The sequence below is a fragment of the Rattus norvegicus genome, chromosome 13, assembly GCF_021556685.1.
Source record: "Rattus norvegicus strain SHRSP/BbbUtx chromosome 13, alternate assembly SHRSP_T2T, whole genome shotgun sequence".
NCBI classification, from domain to species: Eukaryota; Metazoa; Chordata; class Mammalia; order Rodentia; family Muridae; genus Rattus; species Rattus norvegicus.
The window spans coordinates 18,811,454-18,835,286 of record NC_141546.1 but is presented as its reverse complement, the minus strand read 5'-3'; the positions used below and the strand labels follow the sequence as shown (position 1 = coordinate 18,835,286).

The following is a 23,833-nucleotide window of genomic DNA, read 5'->3' as shown; positions in this document are numbered from 1 at the left end:
AAAATTCAAAGTTTCATCCAATCACTTTACTGTAATACCTTATAAAATGAAAGTCAAAAAAGCAGATCATATACCTGAAAATCATAGGATATACATTTCCATTCCAAAATGACATAGTGAGGAAAATCAGGTTCAAACTTTGTGTCTGATGTCAATGTGCTCTTCAGATCTCCAACTCCTTTCTGCTTTGTTGACTGCAACATACTTCTTTTTTCTTGGGCTGATTCTACTCCCTGTTAGCAGCTTTTCTCAGAAGGTATACCATGGTTTTGGCATTTATAACATCCTGGGGTATCCAAGGCAAGTTCAACTTTGTATCTCTTATTCCAAGTCTGGGATCTACACATGATCTTCTGGCCCCTCCAAAGGTCTTGAGTCACATTTCCAACTCTGCCTCTGTAGCACTCTAGAGTCTGGTTGACTCCAGTCCACTGCTGCCACTCTCCCTGCTGGTCATTCCATGATACTAGCTAGCATCTCTAGCATGTGGGAATTTCTTTTTGTAACTAGGCTTCACCAATAGTCTCTTTATGGTGTCAAGCCTTAACTTCTTTGCATGACCCCTTCAGTCCTAGGCTGTCAACTGCAAATGAGACTGCACCTTCACCAATGGCCTTCCCTTGCCTCTCACAATGCCATGCTTCTGCTGCTCTCCATGACCCTTTCATAGCTTCAAAACCAGTACCATGTGATTCTTACACATCACAAGTCCAGCTGTAGCACGAGGTATAACCTTGGCTTATCTCTGGGACACAGCTTCTTTGTGCTCTCAGAAAACAACTCCCACATTTCACCTCAGTGATGCTAATCTGTTCTTAATCATCACTAGCTCCAGCTAACCAGTGTCATCAATTGTCCCAGTAGTCTAGTCTCCTACTCTTGATGCTAAAACCAGAGCTACATGGGGGAAGCTGCCGAGTTCTGCTGCTTATTGGAGCTAGAACATGGTCCCCTCATTATATTATATTATGACTATCTTTCTGTTTTGCAACTCCTTGACTGCCTAAGATTGGCTGTCCTGGAACTTGCTTTGTAGCTTGACCTTGAACTCAGAACTCTGCATGGCTCTGTCTCCTGAATGTTGGCATTAAAGGCTTGTATCACCATGTCTGGAACTAAGCTTTTCTCTACTTGAAACTGGCTCTGTTCTAGGCTGGCCTTGAACTCAGGGATAGGTTTGTCTCTGTCTCCTGAGATCAAAGGCGTATATCACCATGCCTTGGCCTAAACTTATCATGGCCACTATTCTCAAGATCCAGATCCAAAGCCTGTCTCTTCCAGCCTCAAGATCTGGAATACAGTTGTGCTCTCTATTTCTGGATTCTAGTTTGTTTCAGATTAAAAGCCCAATGAAAACAATAATCAATTCCCTTTTTCAAGTGCAAAAGCATGAACAATAACCTTGACAGGGTGGGATTCTACTTTGAGGTCACCACTCCCTTAATCTGTTTATCTCCTTGAACAGAGGATTTAGCACCATTCAATCTATTACCTGCCACTTTATTCTTTGAATAATACATTTTGTACTTTACCTTTTGAAGCATGTTTCTTTTCATCTAAATGCTCTTCGTATGAGTGGACTTTAGTAACCACACAACAGAATTTATACCAGGCTGTTTTGAGACTTCCTTTGTCAAAGCAACTACTCAAAATTTCTTCACTTTAGCCTGAGCCAGACTCTTTGGACAATGGCAAAAGGCAGCCATGTTCTTCAACAAAATATCACAAAAACAGTCTCTAGGCCACGTACTAAGGTTCTTCTCCATTAAAATCTGTCAGGCCAGGTCTGCATAGTTCAAATCATCCTCAGCACCAATGACTTCCATATTCTTTTTTTTTTTTCCAGAGCTGAGGACCGAACCCAGGGCCTTGTGCTTGCTAGGCAAGCGCTCTACCACTGAGCTAAATCCCCAACCCCGACTTCCATATTCTTACTAGAATGTCTTCCATATTCCTACTAGAATGGTCCAACAAGGCCACTTACATCATTCCATTGCTTCTCAAATACAAGGTCCCAAAATCCACATTCCTCTAAAAATGATCAAAGTTATCACAGCAATACACCAATCCCTGGTACCAACTGAAAAAATAAAGATTTTAAACTATTCCCCACTAACCCTACAGAGGACAAATGAACCTCACTAAAGAATAACATAACATGTTTTGGGGATGTCGCCTGGCTATAGCCACCACAAAACATCTGGCCTCGATAAGGCCTGAGTCAACTGTCCTGAAAAAAGAAGAACTAGGATCAGCTTGCCCCAGAAGCCGGGTGGCCTAGAGTTGAACTGAGCCCAAGTTACAAACCAATGAAATTGCTTTGTGTGACTCTTGCCAACTGCCTAAGTAATTTTCCCTATAAATACCTTCCCCTAATTGGGCTCGGGTTCGACTCCTCTGTCTCCTGTGTGAGATATGTGTTTTCCCCAGAGCTCTGGTTCCTCAAATACACCTCTTGTCTAGTACATCAAGACCAGTTACTCGTGATTTCTTGGGGGTTGCGTCATCTTGAGATTTGAGCGGGGGTCTTCCCCACCCTGGTGGTCTTTCACAACGTCTATCTTAAGGTTTTACTGCTGTAAACAGACACTATGACAAAGGCAACTATTCTAAGGATGACATTTAACTGGGGCTGGCTTACAGTTTCAGAGGTTCAGTCCTTTATCATCAAGGCAGGAGCATGACAGCATCCAGGCAGGCATGGTGCAGGAGGATCCTACATCTTGATCTGAAGGGCCCTAGAACCCTGACTCCACTTTTAAATTCTTTTATTAATGAGACTAAAAATCACCTCCCCCCTCCCCCTAGAAAAAAACAAAGACAAAAAACAAAAACAAAAACAGGATCTCAGGATGTCAGTTTCTTTGGTAACAGTATGAAAGCATGAAAGAGCCTGTATAGAACACACGGATAAATAGTGGCCAGGAAGTGTCCTGAAGGACTGATATTTTAGACTCAGCAAGCATGGAGCTAGGAGGGGAGAAGATCCTTGCAAAGGTGCTCATATGGAGTTCTTTTGGGGGGCAGCCTTTACTAAGCTATGTCTTGGCACACACTATTTCTCATTGTGTTATCCTGTGCACAATACAGAATTCCCCTTGAGGAGAGGGGATTACGCAGTACAGCTTCATTAGATACTGTGCTTCTGTAGGTATCTTAGATTAGGGAGGGTATAGTTAGAAGGTGGCACAAAAAGATGCCCATATGACTCTGAAGTGGAGCCCTGGGGAATGTCAGAGCTGTGGGAGTGTTAATAATATACATATTTTATCTTCATGGAATCATATATCTGGGTAGCTTTTATTCAAATGAAAACTTTACCTGTGCACTTTTAAAGGGCTCTGAATCAGTTAATCACTCTTTGTTTCTATCCACCCACCTATCTGTCTGTCTGTCTACCTATCTACCTATCTTTCTTTCTTTCTCTCTCTCTCTCTCCCTTCCTTCCTTCTTTCCTTTCTTTCTGTCTTCCTTTCTTTTTCTTTTCTTTTCTTAATACCCATATTTGAAGATAAACTAAATTGTTTATGTCTTCACGCTTCAAACAAGTGTGTACTAAGTAAAAATCAGGCATAAAGTTAGAGAAGGGCCAAACCACTTGAGATACACATAGCCATGTAAACAAAAACATTAACCAAGAAAGTCATCTTGATTTGAACTCCCACAAAAAAAGAGTAATGAAAAGTGGTATTGTGGGAGACACAGAGAGAGAGAGAGAGAGAGAGAGAGAGAGAGAGAGAGAGAGAGAGAGAGAGAGAGAGAGAGAGAATAGGAATTGGGGTGATTAGCATCAAGAATAAAGAAGCCATGAAAGAAGCTATTGACTGAGAATACTGGACACTTCCTGACCCAGTGTAACAAACACAACGCATTCAAGAAAAGCTCACTATATGCAAATGTAGGAGAGGCCTCTGCTAAGTAAATGACCTATGACCAATCAAGCACTTCTCTCTACAGCTCACTAGCTCACTCTGATACTTGGAAGTGTCTTTCTGCCTTAGTAAACTGTCACTGATTTTAGTATTGACTATTTGTGCCTGGTGAAATTCTCTGTCATGGAACTTGAGACCCTGAACATTCACTCACCCTGAACTAAGACCTGAAAAATAACAGCACCATTATCCAGAAACCATGGTTACATAAGTTCTGTCATTTCCCATGATTTATTGTAGAGAAATGGCAGAACTTTTGTTTTCTTCCTACAATATATCAACTGAAGAGGGCATGCCCCTCACTCCCCACATTGCTTCTACTATGATAGCTTTGTGTTTTACAATCCAGAGAGTGGATGAAAATGGTGTGGAGATTATTTACTATAGCAGTAGAAAGTGAGACTGTACCAGGATCTATTTCTATTAAGAAAGACCCATGGGTGTGCATCAATGTCGCTGGAAATTTTCTTTCTTCTGACCACTTACTAAGAATGTTTATCTTGCATGGAACAGAAGTGATTTTACAACTGAGAAGTGACATAAACTTCTGTGCCTCGAGAATGTCTGATTATTTGTCTTTGTCTTCTTATGATCTAATAGGTTTCTGTTTCTTCATGGTATTTGCATATGTATGTGTGTATGTATCCTTAAACTTTGTTCTAATTCATACCTCCACTGCCTTATCCCATGGACCCCTTCACATCTTTGGCTGATTCCTCTCCTTACAGATTGTTCTATTCTATGTTTTAAATGTATTTACTTATACATTTCTTTGTGTGTGCATGAGCAAAGGACAACTTTGTGAAGCTGCTTCACTCCTATTTTCTAATGAAATCCCAGTGTCAAATTCATCACTTCTTGCCAGTAAGCTCCCTCTTCTGCTTTTATATAACATGTATTCCCATATTCTATTCTCTTTTCTTAAGCTCTTTTCCTTCTGTCAGATTATTATTCCCTTTTCTAGGCCTCCTCTCTCTCTCTCTCTCTCTCTCTCTCTCTCTCTCTCTCTCTCACACACACACACACACACACACACACACAAACACACACACACACTCATGCCTGCACACACATATACATACAGTGTGTATTTATCTATTTGTGTGTGTATATAAGTTTAAATATGTGTTCTACACATGAGAGAATGATATGACATCTCTTTCTCTGAGTCCATCTTACTCCTCTTTGGTAGTGACTCTAGATCAGTCTTCTGAGACATGTCTCTATGCTTCCTATACTGAAGAGGATGTGAGTGGAGCTTATATTTCTTTCCTTTCCTTTCTGTTGAAATGCATCTGTAAAAGGTACAATATCCAAAGCACCCAAAGAGAAAACCAACTCTTACAACTGCAATTTAGCACTTCCTGTCTATGAAAAGTTGGAGTTTCTGAGAGAATAATACTTCCCGGTGATTAGTTCATTACTATGCACTGAGTACCTGTAATATGCCATGAACTGTGCTGTGAGATGACAGAGTGGGGATGGAAGAAGTGTTGGTGCTAAAAAGCAGTCCTGCATTCTTGCTTTCGGAGTTCTTCAGTTGGTGGGAATACACACAAGGAGTTTTTGTTCATTTATTCATTTGTTTGCTTGTTTACTTCACTCTGTCTTTCATAAGAATTACTTTTATTGGAGTTGCAGAAATGATTTACAAGTGAAGAGAGTCCTGTTAGGGGTTAGTTCCCAGGATTTATGCCAGACAGCTGACAACCACCTACATTAACTCTAGGGGGATTGTATATATTTCTAAGCTTCTCTGTCACTTGCACTGATACACACACACACACACACACACACACACACACACACAGAGAGAGACACACACACTCGCACGCACATAATTAAAATAAAATCTTTTGAAATAACTATTTTTATGTTTTAACTTTATGTGTCTGTGTGTGTATCTATGAACGTGTATTCAGTGGCTTGTACAGTTGAGAAGAACATATTAAGTCCCAAATCTGAAATTACAAGGAGATTGTGAGCTGCCCCATCAGGGTTCTGTAAACAAAACTCGGGTCTTCTGAAAAACAAACACAGAATTAGAAAATGTACTTAAGAAGGAATTACAGCCTTTTTAGAAAAGTTGAGGAAAACTGCCTACCCAAGCTCAAAGTTTGGTTTAATTAAATTGTCATTTACAAGTATGTTCAAATAAATAAATAAAGCAAGTTTAAAGAAGTATAAACAATATGACAACAAAAATAAAAGTTTAACTTAAAAATAATTAAACAATAAATTTTATAGTCATTGTCTTATAAACTTTTATAAGAGGAAATCAAATTATGTAGCAGAAAAGTTTTGAACATTATTGAACTTAAATAATATTTAAACAAACTATACCAGATTTTCTCTCTCTCTCTCTCTCTCTCTCTCTGTCTGTCTAAGTCTCTCTCTCTCTCTTTCTCTCTCTCTCTCTCTCTCTCTTTGTGTGTGTGTGTTTATGTGTGTGTGTGTGTGTCTGTGTGTGTGTGTGTGTCTGTGTGTGTGTCTGTGTGTGTGTTGAGATGGGATTTTGAACTCACAGTCCTCCTACCTCAGTCTCTTATGTGGTGTCATCAGAGGAATTTACCACTGAAGCAAGATTGTCACCAAAGCTACGTTTACTATTTAAATTATGATGACAATTGCAATTCTACTATAAGAAGTAATGAAATACAAAATAAAATGAACCAATATAATGATGGAAGTAATGAAGTAGTGAAAGGATTAAAACCCATGTTAGACTAGACCTACATGGCAAAAGGAAAGAAATGAAATATTAGATAAAAAGTATAAGAAGCAGGAAAAAACAAAAGCAAATAGAAATATAGCAGATTACATTCTCATCAGTGATTGCATTAAAGGTAAGTAAATCAATCAAAGGCAACAGTTGATGAAAAGAGTAGAACATATTTTTTAAAAATTATTACTATATTCTTTGATATCTGTGTACTATTCAAGGAAACAAATGTGTTGAATATAATTAATGGTTAAAGATGATATATAAACACAGCTAAAAGAAAACTATGGTTGTCTTCACTAAAATAACAGAATGTACCTTTTTTTTCTTTTTTTATTGAGTATTTCTTATATACATTTCGAGTGTTATTCCCTTTCCCGGTTTCCGGGCAAACATCCCCCTCCCCCCTCCCCTTCCTTATGGGTATTCCCCTCCCCACCCTCCCCCCATTGCCGCCCTCCGACCAAGAAGTCTAGTTCACTGGGGGTGCAGTCTTAGCAGGACCCAGGGCTTCCCATTCCACTGGTGCTCTTACTAGGATATTCATTGCTACCTATGAGATCAGAGTCCAGGGTCAGTCCATGTAGAGTCTTTAGGTAGTGGCTTAGTCCCTGGAAGCTCTGGTTGCTTGGCATTGTTGTACCACTGGGGTCTCGAGCCCCTTCAAGCTCTTCAGGTTCTTTCTCTGATTCCTTCAACGGGGGTTCTATTCTCAGTTCAGTGGTTTGCTGCTGGCATTCGCCTCTGTATTTGCTATATTCTGGCTGTGTCTCTCAGGAGCAATCTACATCCGGCTCCTGTCGATCTGCACTTCTTTGCTTCATCCATCTTGTCTAATTGGGTGGCTGTATATGTATGGGCCACATGTGGGGCAGGCTCTGAATGGGTGTTACTTCAGTCTCTGTTTTAATCTTTGCCTCTCTCTTCCCTGCCAAGGGTATTCTTGTTCCCCTTTTAAAGAAGGAGTGAAGCATTCACATTTTGATCATCCGTCTTGAGTTTCATGTGTTTTAGGCATCTAGGGTAATTCAAGCATTTGGGCAAATAGCCACTTATCAATGAGAGCATACCAGGTGTGTTTTTCTGTGATTGGGTTACCTCACTCAGGATGATATTTTCCAGATCCAACAATTTGCCTACGAATTTCATAAAGTCATTGTTTTTGATAGCTGAGTAATATTCCATTGTGTAGATGTACCACATTTTCTGTATCCATTCCTCTGTTGAACGGTATCTGGGTTCTTTCCAGCTTATGGCTATTATAAATAAGGCTGCGATGAACATAGTGGAACACGTGTCTTTTTTATATGTTGGAGCATCTTTTGGGTATATGCCCAAGAGAGGTATAGCTGGATCCTCAGGCAGTTTAATGTCCAATTATCTGAGGAACCTCCAGACTGATTTCCAGAATGGTTTTACCAGTCTGCAATCCCACCAACAATGGAGGAGTGTTCCTCTTTCTCCACATCCTCGCCAGCATCTGCTGTCACCTGAGTTTTTGATCTTAGCCATTCTCACTGGTGTGAGGTGAAATCTCGGGGTTGTTTTGATTTGCATTTCCCTTATGACTAAAGATGTTGAACATTTCTTTAGGTGTTTCTCAGCCATTCGGCATTCCTCAGCTGTGAATTCTTTGTTTAGCTCTGAACCCCATTTTATAATAGGGTTATTTGTCTCCCTGCGGTCTAACTTCTTGAGTTCTTTGTATATTTTGGATATAAGGCCTCTATCTGTTGTAGGATTGGTAAAGATCTTTTCCCAATCTGTTGGTTGCCGTTTTGTCCTAACCACAGTGTCCTTTGCCTTATAGAAGCTTTGCAGTTTTATGAGATCCCATTTGTTGATTCTTGATCTTAGAGTATAAGCCATTGGTGTTTTGTTCAGGAAATTTTTTCCAGTGCCCATGTGTTCCAGATGCTTCCCTAGTTTTTCTTCTATTAGTTTGAGTGTGTCTGGTTTGATGTGGAGGTCCTTGATCCACTTGGACTTAAGCTTTGTACAGGGTGATAAGCATGGATCGATCTGCATTCTTCTACATATTGACCTCCAGTTGAACCAGCACCATTTGCTGAAAATGCTACCTTTTTTCCATTGGATGGTTTTGGCTCCTTTGTCAAAAATCAAGTGTCCATAGGTGTGTGGGTTCATTTCTGGGTCTTCAATTCTATTCCATTGATCTATCTGTCTGTCTCTGTACCAATACCATGCAGTTTTTATCACTATTGCTCTGTAATACTGCTTGAGTTCAGGGATAGTGATTCCCCCTGAAGTCCTTCTATTGTTGAGGATAGTTTTAGCTATCCTGGGTTTTTTTGTTATTCCAGATGAATTTGCAAATTGTTCTGTCTAACTCTTTGAAGAATTGGATTGGTATTTTGATGGGGATTGCATTGAATCTGTAGATTGCTTTTGGTAAAATGGCCATTTTTACTATATTAATCCTGCCAATCCATGATCATGAGAGATCTTTCCATCTTCTGAGGTCTTCTTCAATTTGTTTCTTCAGTGTCTTAAAGTTCTTATTGTACAGATCTTTTACTTGCTTGGTTAAAGTCACACCGAGGTACTTTATATTATTTGGGTCTATTAGGAAGGGTGTCGTTTCCCTAATTTCTTTCTTAGCTTGTTTCTCTTTTGTGTAGAGGAAGGCTACTAATTTATTTGAGTTAATTTCATACCCAGCCACTTTGCTGAAGTTGTTTATCAGCTTTAGTAGTTCTCTGGTGGAACTTTTTGGATCACTTAAATATACTATCATATCATCTGCAAATAGCGATATTTTGACTTCTTCTTTTCCGATCTGTATCCCCTGGACCTCCTTTTGTTGTCTGATTGCTCTGGCTAGAACTTCAAGAACTATATTGAATAAGTAGGGAGAGAGTGGGCAGACTTGTCTAGTACCTGATTTTAGTGGGATTGCTTCAAGTTTCTCTCCATTTAGTTTAATGTTAGCAACTGGTTTGCTGTATATGGCGTTTACTATCTTTAGGTATGGGCCTTGAATTCCTATTCTTTCCAGGACTTTTATCATGAAGGGGTGTTGAATTTTGTCAAATGCTTTCTCAGCATCTAATGAAATGATCATGTGGTTTTGTTCTTTCAGTTTGTTTATATAATGGATCATGTTGGTGGTTTTCCGTATATTAAACCATCCCTGCATGCCTGGGATGAAGCCTACTTGATCATGGTGGATGATTGTTTTGATGTGCTCTTGGATTCGGTTTGCCAGAATTTTATTGAGTATTTTTGCGTCGATATACATAAGGGAAATTTGTCTGAAGTTCTCTTTCTTTGTTGGGTCTTTGTGTGGTTTAGGTATAAGAGTAATTGTGGCTTCATAGAAGGAATTTGGTAGTGCTCCATCTGTTTCAATTTTGTGGAATATTTTGGATTATATTAGTATGAGGTCTTCTATGAAGGTCTGATAGAATTCTGCACTACACCCGTCTGGACCTGGGCTCCTTTTGGTTGGGAGACTTTTAATGACTGCTTCTATTTCCTTAGGAGTTATGGGGTTGTTTAACTGGTTTATCTGTTCCTGATTTAACTTCGGTAACTGGTATCTGTCTAGGAAATTGTCCATTTCCTGCAGATTTTCAAGTTTTGTTGTATATAGGATTTTATAGTAAGATCTGATGATTTTTTGAATTTCCTCTGAATCTGTAGTTATGTCTCCCTTTTCATTTCTGATTTTGTTAATTTGGACACACTCTCTGTGTCCTCTCGTTAGTCTGGCTAAGGTTTTATCTATCTTGTTGATTTTCTCAAAGAACCAAGTTTTGGTTCTGTTGATTCTTTCTATGGTCCTTTTTGTTTCTACTTGGTTAATTTCAGCTCTGAGTTTGATTATTTCCTGCCTTCTACTCCTCCTGGGTGTATTTGCTTCTTTTTGTTCTAGAGCTTTTAGGTGTGCTGTCAAGCTGCTGACATAGGCTCTTTCCTGTTTCTTTCTGCAGGCACTCAGTGCTATGAATTTTCCTCTTAGCACAGCTTTCATTGTGTCCCATAAGTTTGGGTATGTTGTACCTTCATTTTCATTAAATTCTAAAAAGTCTTTAATTTCTTTCTTTATTTCTTCCTTGACCAGGTTATCATTGAGTAGAGCATTGTTCAATTTCCACGTATTATGTGGGCATTCTTCCCTTATTGTTATTGAAGACCAGTTTTAGGCCGTGGTGGTCCGATAGCACGCATGGGATTATTTCTATCTTTCTGTACCTGTTGAGGCCCGTTTTTTGACCAATTATATGGTCAATTTTGGAGAAAATACCATGAGGAGCTGAGAAGAATGTATATCCTTTTGCTTTAGGATAGAATGTTCTATAAATATCCGTTAAGTCCATTTGGCTCATGACTTCTCTTAGTCTGTCTACGTCTCTGTTTAACTTGTTTCCATGATCTGTCCATTGATGAGAGTGGGGTGTTGAAATCTCCTGCTATTATTGTGTTAGGTGCAATGTGTGTTTTAAGCTTTATTAAGGTTTCTTTTACGTATGTAGTTGCCCTTGTATTTGGGGCATAGATATTTAGGATTGAGAGTTCATTTTGGTGGATTTTTCCGTTGATGAATATGAAGTGTCCTTCTTTATCTTTTTTGATGACTTTTAGTTGAAAATTGATTTTATCTGTCATTAGAATGGCTACTCCAGCTTGCTTCTTCCGACCATTTGCTTGGAAAGTTGTTTTCTAGCCTTTCACTCTGAGGTAGGGTCTGTCTTTGTCTCTGAGGTGTGTTTCCTGTAGGCAGCAGAATGCAGGGTCCTCATTGCGTATCCAGTTTGTTAATCTATGTCTTTTTATTGGGGAGTTGAGGCCATTGATGTTGAGAGATATTAAGGAATAGTGATTATTGCTTCCTGTTATATTCATATTTGGATGTGAGGTTATGTTTGTGTGCTTTTCTTCTCTTTGTTTTGTTGCCAAGATGATTAGTTTCTTGTTTCTTTTAGGGCATAGCTTGCCTCCTTATGTTGGGCTTTACCATTTATTATCCTTTGTAGTGCTGGATTTGTAGAAAGATTTGTGTGAATTTGGTTTTGTCATGGAATATCTTGGTTTCTCCATCTATGTTAATTGAGAGTTTTGCAGGATACAGTAACCTGGGCTCGAATTTGTGTTCTCTTAGTGTCTGTATGACATCAGTCCAGGATCTCTGGCCTTCATAGTTTCTGGTGAAAAGTCTGGTGTGATTCTGATAGGTCTGCCTTTATATGTTACTTGACCTTTTCCCCTTTCTGCTTTTAATATTCTTTCTTTATTTTGTGCGTTTGGTGTTTTGGCTATTATTTGACAGGAGGTGTTTCTTTTCTGGTCCAATCTATTTGGAGTTCTGTAGGCTTCTTGTATGCCTATGGGTATCTCTTTTTTTAGGTTAGGGAAGTTTTCTTCTATGATTTTGTTGAAGATATTTACTGCTCCTTTGAACTGGGAGTCTTCACTCTCTTCTATACCTATTATCCTTAGGTTTGATCTTCTCATTGAGTCCTGGATTTCCTGTATGTTTTGGACCAGTAGCTTTTTCCGCTTTACATTATCTTTGACAGTTGAGTCAATGTTTTTTTTATGGAATCTTCTGCTCCTGAGATTCTCTCTTCCATCTCCTGTATTCTGATGGTGAAGCTTGTATCTACAGCTCCTTGACTCTTCTTTTGGTTTTCTATATCCAGGGTTGTTTCCATGTGTTCTTTCTTGATTTCTTCTATTTCCATTTTTAATTCCTTCAACTGTTTGATTGTGTTTTCCTGGAATTCTTTCAGGGATTTTTTTGACTCCTCTCTATGGGCTTCTACTTGTTTAATTATATTTTCCTGGAATTCTTTCATGCATTTTTGTGATTCCTCTCTGTAGGCTTCTACTTGTTCTCTAAGGGAGTTCTTCACGTCTTTCTTGAAGTCCTCCAGCATCATGATCAAATATGATTTTCAAACTAGATCTTGCTTTTCTGGTGTGTTTGGATATTCCATGTTTGTTTTGGTGGGAGAATTGGGCTCCTATGGTGCCATGTAGTCTTGGTTTCTGTTGCTTGGGTTCCTGCGCTTGCCTCTCGCCATCAGATTATCTCTAGTGTTACTTAGTTCTGCTATTTCTGACAGTGGCTAGACTGCCCCATAATCCTGTGTGTCAGGAGTGTTGTAGACCTTTTTTCCTGTTTTCTTTCAGCCTGTTATGGCGACAGAGTGTTCTGCTTTCGGGCGTGTAGTTTTTCATCTCTACAGGTCTTCAGCTGTTCCTGTGGGCCTGTGTCTTGAGTTCACCAGACAGGTCACTTGCAGCAGAAGAGTTGGTCTTACCTGTGGTCCCGAGGCTCAAGTTTGCTCGCGGGTGCTGCCCAAGAGCTTGCTGCGGCGGCAGCAACCAGGAAGATCTGTGCCACCGTTTCCGGGAGCTTCAGTGCACCAGGGTTCCAGATGGAGTTTGGTTGTTTTCCTCTGGCGTCCGAGATGTGTGTGCAGAGTGCAGTCTCTTCTGGTTTCCCAGGCTTGTCTGCCTCTCTGAAGGTTTAGCTCTCCCTCCCACGGGATGTGGGTGCAGAGAACTGTTTATCTGGTCTGTTTCCTTCAGGTTCCGGCGGTGTCTCAGAGGCAGCGGTCCTGCCGTTCCTGGGCCCTCCCCCACGGGAGCCCAGAGGCCTTATACAGTTTCCTCTTGGGCCAGGAATGTGGGCAGGGGTGGGCCGTGTTGGTGGTCTCTTCCGCTCTGCAGTGTCAGGAGTGCCCACCTGACCAGGCGGTGGGGTCTCTCTCCCACGGTGTCTGGGAGCAGAGAGCTGCTGCGGGCCAGGGTCCACGGGTGTGGGACACCCGGTAAACACAGGAGGTGCCCGGTCCTAGAGGAATTCTGCCTCTGTGTGTCCCGAGATCACCAGGCAGGTCTCTTGCAGCAGAAAAGTTGGTCTTACCTGTGGTCCCGAGGATCAAGTTTGCTCACGGGGTGCTGCCCAAGAGCTCTCCATGGCAGCAGCAACCAGGAAGATCTGTGCCGCCGTTTCCAGGAGCTTCAGTGCCACCTTTTTAAAATTCTTACCACAGCCCAAAAATTATTTTTATACATAAAATCATATGTATAATCAGGAGGATATATAATAACTATAAACATATATGTACCTAGCAGTAGATCCACAAATTAAGGAAGCAAACTAGGGGGTAGACCTGATACTAAAATCTGGTTCACTAACTGGTTAATTATGTCAATAAAGAAAGCAGAAGACAATTGTTGCGAAAAAGGAAAAAGGCTGGGACTTCTACATCCTAGGGCGAAGAAAAGTGATACAGGAGAGAGGAAGGGCGTTTATGAACAGGGTTCACATGCACGGCAATGCGATGCTCACTACAACCATGTAAGGTCTTGGATGGCTAGAAATGTCTGATTTCTCCACCAGTGGATGGACTGAAATTTGTTAGTTAATAAGAGCTCAACGATTGTGTGATCTGTCTAGTTTTAAAATAAGGCTGTCTGTCTAGTGTCTTTCTTCTGCTGAGCTAAGGCGGGCAGGAGAAAGGAGGAAGCTGGGGTGATAGCAAGAAGCTGGGCAAAGCTAGCTGAGAGGGACTGGTGGAATGTGGACAACAGCTTCGAGATTTCCCATGTTGGGGATAGTTGCAATTGAGTTGGATCAAGGAGAACTGGGGAAGGTCAAAGTGTGGGCCAAAGCATCAGGCAAGGAGGTAGTAATGTTTATAATTGCATACAAGAGCAAACACAGTAAATAGTGCTGAGATAACCATGGGAGCAACAGTACTTTGGGAATCTTGTACTCTAGTGTTCATTGTAAACAGAACCAAACAGGTGATTAGCCAAAGCACAGACATAACACGGTGCATCAACTCCACCTAATATTGAGAGGACACTATAAGTCTCAGTGGAGAAGAAGGTTTTTCACTGATGCATGGAATCTTCTTCAGGTTGACAACATTCATGCAAGATGTCCAAGACTTCAAATAATTGAAATTTTACTTAAAGTAATTAAGAGAAAAGAGGATTAAACATGGAAATGGAGGAGGACACATGCCTCCTGGAGTTGGGGCACTGATTGAGTGAAACGTGGTGGGAGTAGAGAGGCCTACCACTTGCTATTGGATCCTTTTGGTTGGAGTAAAATTCCTTTGAACAGCAGATTAGGAAGAAAAGATATATTTTGCCTTACAGTTTCAGAGACATGGAGACTGTCATGGTAGTAGACAAGGAATAGAAGGCAAGAGGAACATGAAACCTATAGGAAAGAGTTGGACATTCTAGATTGTGAAACCTCAAAGTCTTGTCCCTAGTAACTTACTTCCTCCAAAGCTCCAATTCTTAAGATTTCACAACCTTTACAAACAGCACCAGCAGCCAAAGGCCACGTGTTCTAACATATGAGCCAATGGGTGACAGTTCACATTCCAACCACCACATTGTAATGGGTTGGAAGTTTAATTTTGGAATGTTAAATATTCTAAAACTAGATTGTGGTAGTGTTTGTATGAGAAGCATACTAAACCCCACTGCATTTAGTAGGTAAGTATGTGGCAAGCTAAATCTTCATTAATGAAACTTTACAGGATTCCCACTTCTGTACAATACCATTGCTAGTGAAAATATTTTAAGATTTTTGAATTAAAATATTTAAATTGAAACTCTACAATTTTTTTCTGCCTGTGTGACTGTACATCAATCACTCATCTTTTTGTACCTTTTTGTACCAGTATAAAATAAAAGAAAACAGTATACATGATGACTCATTTATATCATTTCCTTTGGAATTAACCTGGTATTCTAGCACAGAGCACGATTCAATACTTAGAAATTATTATTCATATATTCATGCATATTATTATAAACAAAAGCAGGCACAACATAGAAAGCATATGAAATTATATATCCTTTCATATCTGGTTTTCAAAACACATAAACTAAGTAAACTATATACTTGCTCTGGCTGAACAGGGAGGGGGAATTGATAAAACTCACTGATACCATGGAGTTGCTTAAAACAAAGCATTAGCTTCATTCTGCCAAGAACTAAAAGTTCTGCTAGGCCTAACCGCATATGTAATCACTATCACAAATACATTAAGGAAGTAAAACTAAGGATAAGGTTGTAATATGGTGAAGAGGTCAGACAATAATTATTCAGCTCCCTAAACTAGGACACCAGTACAACTATTAATAAAAAAATTGAACATACCTAATGATAGTGCCAATTCAAATCCTGTAAACTGTTGGGAGGATGGTTCAGTGAGTTCTGTATGCCAGGGTACCACAGGATAAGTTCTGGTGCACCCAGGTAAAATAGGGTGTTTCTGTAATACCAGCTTCCCAAAAGAGGAGTGGAAATGTGATCTGAGATTTCTAAAAGTTCCTAAGACAACTGGCTAAGCTGGCTTATGCAGTGATAAACAATATCTCAAAGAAGGTGGAAAATGAGAATGCACATAGAAAGTTATCTTCTGACCTCACATGTCTCCTGGAATGTGCATAGATACATGCGCGTGCACACATGCGTACAAGAGTTGATTTTGTTAGTAGCAGCTCAGGAATGGTTTTCTTTAAATAATCTGGTATGGGGTACTAGGGATGGAATTCAGGGTCTGTTAGGCAAGTATTTATCTATTGAATCATATCAGCATCCAAGTAATTCTTTTCTTTGGTCATCACAACATTGGTATCAAATAGACAAGGAAACTGCTAATAACATAATAATACAGAGTTTTGAAATAGGGAAGGAGCAAGACACAGAAAACTACAGCACAGATTTGCATATACAGAAAAAATTCCAAATGTTCTAAAGTTGATTTCATTAGACATCAAAAGTACAAGCGAGGAAACAAATAGATATAAAAATGGGGTTCAACAAGTTAAATAGTTTTTATCAAGGTTAATATAAATTGAGTGAGAAAAAAGTCCACAGAATTGGAAAAAATATTGATAGTCACCATGTATGCAATGGATCTAGTAGCTTATGTAGATTTTTATGTGTATGATTGGTGTGTGTGTGTGTGTGTGTGTGTGTGTGTGTGTGTGTGTGTGTGTGTGTTTGCATTGCCATGAAATAAAAAGGCAAAGGAGTTTTTTCAAAGAATAAAATTTGAAGGAACAATTCTCTAAAGTACATGTACAGGTGGCTGCAAATTCATGAAAATATCTCATTAACTATTAAAGAAAGGAAATCAAGATAAAAAGGAATCACATTAAATCCATTAAGTTATTTACAATAAAATATAAAGGCAGATACTTGTAAAGACCTAGGGAGATGGGGTGCACATAAAAGATTCTGGCAGACATTGGTCTTCCTCTGAATAACTGCAAGGTGGGTTTGGATTCTACAAGTGGTTAGAAACACACACTGCTGTTCATGCTTAAAATAAATTGATTAAGGCTGTGGAATTGAAGTTGTAAAATGTTCTAGCAAGAGAAGCTCATCAGTTTGCAGTAAACACTTAAAAAGTCAGGTGTGGTGCTGCATGCCTGTAACCACAGAAAGAAGAATCCCAGTGTTTCACTGGTTACCCATTGTAGCTAACTCCTAAGGTTCGGGATCAGTTTGGGTCCAAACTCAAAAAACAAGACAAAAATTGACTGAAAACACTTGACATCAACCCTGTCTTCTACATCCAGTGTAAGATCTGACATTAAATTTTAAGTTTTAATTAGTATGCCTAAGAGATCAATAAGACAAAAATACCTCTAACATGTAAGCACATTTTTCCAATGACAGACATTTCATGAAATGCTGAAAGCTATTTTTTATATGACAAGCCACATTTTTTACCATCCCTAAACAAGTATGTTTGACAACTGCACCAGATCTGCTGGATTACATGTAGGCAGATGGTATGCAGGCAGGAAGGTCCTGGTTGGACCTGGTGGGAAATACATAGTGTTATGAATTTGCCTTTATAAATCTCTGAAAAATGTAACTCATCTCTAGTTCCTGCGAATACTGACCTGGACAAAATCCATCATCATCCTGGCCAGTATTTATTTAATTAAATGTTGCATGAACAGTACTTTTGGAAAATGACATGGTGTTTTGAACAGTGTAAGTCCAGGAAGCTTATGGATATAAGAATCCTATTAAGAAAAAGGAACATTAATGATATGTACCATTGATACACTCTCGCATTGTGACTGAAATCGATATTGTAATTGTAATTTAAAGGTATCCCCAGAAGTGAAGGCCTGTATGCCATGTCTAATCTTATCAAATCAATGAAATTTACAGTCAACAAGGAAACAAATGTCTGGGCATGTGTGTGTGTGTGTGTGTGTGTGTGTGTGTGTGTATGTGTGTGTATGTGTGTGTATGTGTGTGTGTATGTGTGTGTATGTGTGTGTATGTGTGTATGTGTGTGTGTGTGTGTGTGTGTGTGTGTGTGTGTGATTTTCTAAATTAGATCAATTGAAGTGGAAAGGCCCACAGTATCTGTGAGTGGCACCATTCCATAGGGCTGTTCTCATGAGAAGAGTAAAGTGATGAGAAGAGTAAAGTGAGATGAACGGCTACATTATGTCTCTCGGATTCCTCAATCAGATCTGCCTTATGTTCCTACTGCCATTCCTTCCCAGAATAGTACACTGACTCCTTCAGTCTGGGAGCACAAGTAAATGGTTCAGTTCTTAAATTGATTCAGTTTGGTCTTTAGTACAGTGATAAGGAAAGTAATTACTAGCTGAAGGTGATGATCGTGAACAAGAACATAGTATATCCATGCATTATTTATGGAAAGAGAAAAGCAAGGACCAAGGACAAAGGCAATGAGAGTTCAGAGGGGAAATATAATCCAAAGAGCTGTAACCTGGAGGTTACCACATGATGCATTTAGTTTAAACCACAGAAAATGGCAAAGTATTTCAAAGAGTAGATATCAAAACATGATCTGCTAGTACCTAGTTTCTACTCCCTTCCTTCCTTCCTTCATTTTTCTTCCTTCTTCCCTCCCTTTCTTCTTTCTTTCCCTCCTTCCTTATTCCTAATTCTCTCCTTCCCTTCATTTTTCTTCAACACTATCTTCATTAAATAATTATTTTATCTTTAACTCATCCCTTGTCTGTGCCTGTGCCTGTGCTCATGTGCATTCATATGTGCATTTGTGATTCCTCTAGATCTGGTGGTACAAGCAACTTGAGAACCACCTCATGTGTGTGCTTGGACCTGAACTTGGTTTCTCCGCAAAGCAACAGGGTATGTTCTAAATTGCTGAGCTTTCTCTCTAGCTCTTTTATTCCATAGAATAAAAGAACACCTCTTTTCTTGATGTTACAGAGCTTGGTCTCGCTAATAAAAGATTTTATAATTGGGAACTTGAATACAATTTTATTTGAGTTTAAAACATAATAAAACAAAGACTTGCAAAACCAAACAAACAGACAAAGAAAATATACAGGCCAACTATAAATCCCTGAAGCTTCTCCATGGTGGACAGTGAAAACCACTTACCTTAATTTCTTTTAATAATTTAGTGGCCCTCAATACCTCTGGAATATGTGTCTTGCTAAATAGTTGCCTCTATATTTGCTACTTAAGACCTCAGCTGCTCTAGCATTTGCCCTTCCCCTGTAGGGCGTGTCCCCGGTTAAAAATGCAAAGTAAATTCCTTCTCATACTGGAATCTCAAGGCCAAGTCTTGGGGAGTATCACTGAGATCCAAGTCTGACCAGGCTAAATGTATGACTAGAATATAAGTTAGCTGATGGATGTTGAGTTCTAATGGTTGTGCATAAACTGAAACAGGACAGGAAACACTGAGGCTAAGCAGTGTTAAAGGGCCAGAGGTTTCCTGGCCACATCACACTGTCACTCACATATAATCTTTTATAGAAGTGACAAATTTTATAATTTGATGAGCTAGCCCCATTATATTTTCTCTGCAACATATATTTCTTTATGCTTTCTCATCCTTTGGCCTCTCCTCTAAGGAATGTCACTGTTAGCATTTCTTCTAGGCTCTACCTCAGAGATAACTATAACAACCAGGTATGCCTGATAAAAGAGGCTACTTCCTGCTCCTCACTCTCTTGCTCTCTTACACTCTTACTCCCTTACCCTCTTCCCTCTCTGCCACTTCTCTCCACATTCTCCTCTCTCTCCATGTCCTCATCACTAGACTTCCCTCCTCTTCCACCTCCTCCTCACTCTCCTCCCCTCCTCCTCCTCCTTCCTCTCTCTCTCTCTCTCTCTCTCTCTCTCTCTCTCTGCCTTTATATGTCTCTACTATCACCTCTACTATGCATGCTCAGGGGGAAGGGATGCTTCAGTATAGTCCAGCAGAGGAAACCCCTTCCTTCTTCCCACCCTTAAATTTCTCTGCTTTTTTGTTCTAACCTAAAATGAGATTCTTGTCTGACTTACTTTCATGTTATGGCCCAATATCAAATTCCTGCCAAGCAGCTTCAAAGAGCTCTCGACATTAAGTCCTCTGGTGTCATAAAGTACTTTAAAGATCTTTGTAACTTGAGAAATTTAATCTGAAGAAATGAAAATAAATGCATTGGGTTACACATAATTTGAATACTTCTTTACAAAGTCTGCTGAGAACAGACTGGTGTTAATTTATGGACATCTGTAAAGATAAAAATTCCTTCTTCCACTGTTACTTGCTCTGTGATCCTCTTAGAACTCCTCAATCCTCCCTTCTGCCTTCCAGATACCAGATATTTATATCCACAACTGGATCCTCATGTCTCTAGAGTCTTTCAGAACTGGAAGATGAGGTCTTTGCTCCTGGGCTTCAGTGATTTTATTTTATCTAGCTGGGTCACACCAGGACCCTGGGGTGATTTCAGTAGAGGCCAAAGTAAGGACTACATCTATTCATACATTAGTAGCCTCTAGTCTTTGGTACATGAGTTCTTTCATGCCTTGGGCAATGCTAATTTCATTTTTCATCCTTGGGCATGCTTGAATACACAGTTGACCTAGAGGTTAAGATTTATGATTCTAATTAAGAGAATATAGCAATTCTACTATTACCTTAACATTAATAATGTATAGAAAGCACTCCCAGAGGCTTCATTCCTTAAGCAGTAGTCATTTTCATGTCTATTCTCTTCTCTTGTTTATTTCTTCGAGCATCATTTAATGAAAATCCAATACTAGAAATGATCCCTATATTCATAAAAATTATCCATTTCCTCCAGATTTTCCAGTTTTGTTGAATATAGGCTTTTGTAATAGGATCTGATGTTTTTTGTTTTTGGGTTTTTTTTTTTGTTTGTTTGTTTTGTTTTTTTTTCCTCAGATTCTGTTTTCATGTCTCCCTTTTTGTTTGTGATTTTGATAATTTGAATACACTCTCTGTGCTCTATGGTTAGTTTGGCTAATGGCTTATTTATCTTGTTGGTTTTCTCAAAGCACCACCTCCTGGTTTGTTAATTCTTTGTATAGTCCTTTTTATTTCTACTTGGTTGATTTCAGCACTCAGTTTGATTATTTCCTGCCTTCTATTATTATTGTGTGCATTACTTCTGTTTCTTCTAGAGCTTTGCGGTGGACTGTGAAGCTGCTGATGTATGCTCTCCACTGTTTCTTTCTGCAGACCCTCAGAGCTATGAGTTTTCCTCTTAGCACTGCTTTCATTGTGTCCCAAAAGTTTGGGTATGTTGTGCTTTCATTTTCATTGAATTCTAAGAAGTCTCTAACATCTTTCTTCTTTCTTCCTTTACCAAGTTAACATTGAGTAAAAATTTGTTCAAATTCCATGTATGTGTGGGCTTTCTGTCATTTTTGTTGTTATTGACGACCAGCATTAGTCTGTGATGATCTGATAGGACATATGGAATTATATTCATCTTCCTGTATCTCTTAAGGTTTGTTTTGTGACCAATTATATTGTCAATTTTTTAGAAGGTACCATGAAGTGTTGATAAGAAGGTATATCCTTTTGTTTTAGGATGCAATATTTTTTAAATATCTGATAAATCCATTTGGTTACTAACTTCTGTTAGTTTCACTATGTCTCTGTTTAATTTCTGTTTCCATTATCTGTCCATTGATGAGAGTGGGGTGTTGAACTCTTCTACTATTCTTGTGTGAGATACAATATGTCCTTTGAGCTTTTGTAAGGTTTCTTTTATGAATGTAGGTGCCCTTGCATTTGGAGCATAAACATTCAGGATTGAGAGTTCATCTTGGTGGATTTTTCCTTTGATGAATATGAGGTGTCCTTCCTTATCTTTATTGATGACTTTTGGTTGAAAGTCGATTTTATTCAATATTAAGATAGCTACTCCACCTTGTTTCTTGGGACCATTTGCTTGGAAAATTGTCTCCAGCCTTTTTCTCTGATGTAGTCTTTTTCTCTGAGGTGTGTTTCCTATATGTGCAAAATACTGAGTCCTGTTTAAGTATCTATTCTGTTCATCTATATCTTTTTTACAGGAGAATTGAGACCATTGATGTTAAGAGATATTAAGAAATAATGATTGCTGTTTCCATTTTATTTTTCATATTAAAGGCGGAATTACACTTGTGTGGCTCTCTTCTTTTGGTTTTGTTGAAAGAAGATTAATTTCTTGCTTTTTCTAAGGTGTAGTTAACCTCCTTGTGTTAGTGTTTTCCGTCTATTATCCATTGTAGGGCTGGAATTGTGGAAAGATATTGTGTATATTTGATTTTGTCATTGAATATCATGGTTTCTCCATCTTACAGGGTCAACACCTGAAGTCCTTCCATCATGCAAATAGAGCATTACTAACATTTCAGACTGAGGTAATGGATTCCACCCTACCACAAAAAATGTTTATAAGATTTACATGGAATAAAGTGCATGAGTTATTTCTACAATCGTCATCCGAGGGTGGCTATTTTACTGCACTGTAATACTCTGGGGAGGGAGGCATTCATCTCTGGACCTCTGCTCTGCCCCAGCAGCCCAGGCTTGCACCCCTGCTTGTCATTACAACTAACATGTGACTATAGTCACTGCCATTTGCTTAGTGGCTCCAGATATGGATTTTTGGCCTCTACAACTTGCAACCACTGCTACAGCTAGTATAGGGGCTGTGGTGATAGTGGGAGACATTTTGGCTAAGTGCCATACATGGGCTTCTCTTCAGCAAGCTGTAATTAATACTTTGACCATTACAACCAGACCCAAACACTGAAGATCTTTTGTTGTGCCTAGATGAGAGATCCTTGGATTGAGACTGTTTGTTCTACTTTGATATTATGTATGGAGATGTAGAATTTGGAGGTTCCCCAGCAGGTTTTAAGTTTTGCCTTGGTCCAGTATTTCTTGATTATGCATGTTCCTCTTGGAATAGTAATGAACAACTTTTGCCAAATATGTTGGAAGTGTGCAATCTGGTTTTTATTTTGCTTTTAAAGGGATTGCAGTTAAGAAATTAAATGAGTTTGAGAAGAGAGTTTGAATTTTGGACTTTAAATAGAACTGATACTGTGCTAGACTATGGGGATCTTTGAGATTGGATTAAATGTATTTTGAACTATAATATGGCTATGGGGAACAGGGAATAAAATGTGGTAGTTGATTAAAAATATTGTCTATCAGCCTGTAGGCAGTAGTATATTTAGGAGGTGTGGCCTAGTTGGAGAAAGTATGTCAGTGTGGGTAGGTTCTGATGTCTTAGAAGCTCAGGGTGGCTTTCTTACTGCTTCCTGTAAATACAGACAGAGAATTACTGGCTCCTTTAGCACTAAGTCTGCTGGTACACTTCTTATCTTCCCATCATGAAAATAATCAACTGAAGCTATGAATTCTAAATCAGCCCCAATTGAATGCTTTCCTTTAAAAAAGTTGCGGTTGTCATGGTGTCTCTTTACAGCAATAATATCCCAACTAAGGCAAACTTATACAGTCTTTCTGGTTGCTCTTTAATATAGGTCCCTGAGGCCTGAAGAAACATCAAATTCAGAACTGAATATTCCAAGACCTTTCTCTCTATGCATTGTCCAGTTGTGGATCTTGTCTACTGCAAGAAAAAGCTTCTGTAAGAATGACAAAATGAGATACTGAACAGTAGATATAACAAAAGAATGTCCTTTTGACTTGTATTTCCTACATTTATTTAGCAAAACAGGTACACAGTCTACAGACTAACAGGTTTCTGGATACCAAGTCAATAGTTGGGAATCCATGTCATGTTTTGAGCCTTAAATTTGATTGATAACATTTGGTTACTTCTACAACAATTAAGTAACTATTATATCAGTGTATCATGCAGGCAGGTTACTATTTTAGAT

At 39.1% G+C, this 23,833-nt stretch overlaps 1 protein-coding gene across 3 annotated transcripts in view; it reads right to left on the bottom strand.

Annotated features, from left to right (window-relative positions):
- Window positions 1–23,833, bottom strand: part of Cntnap5b (contactin associated protein family member 5B) — a 903,684-nt gene that overhangs the window by 254,422 nt on the left and 625,429 nt on the right.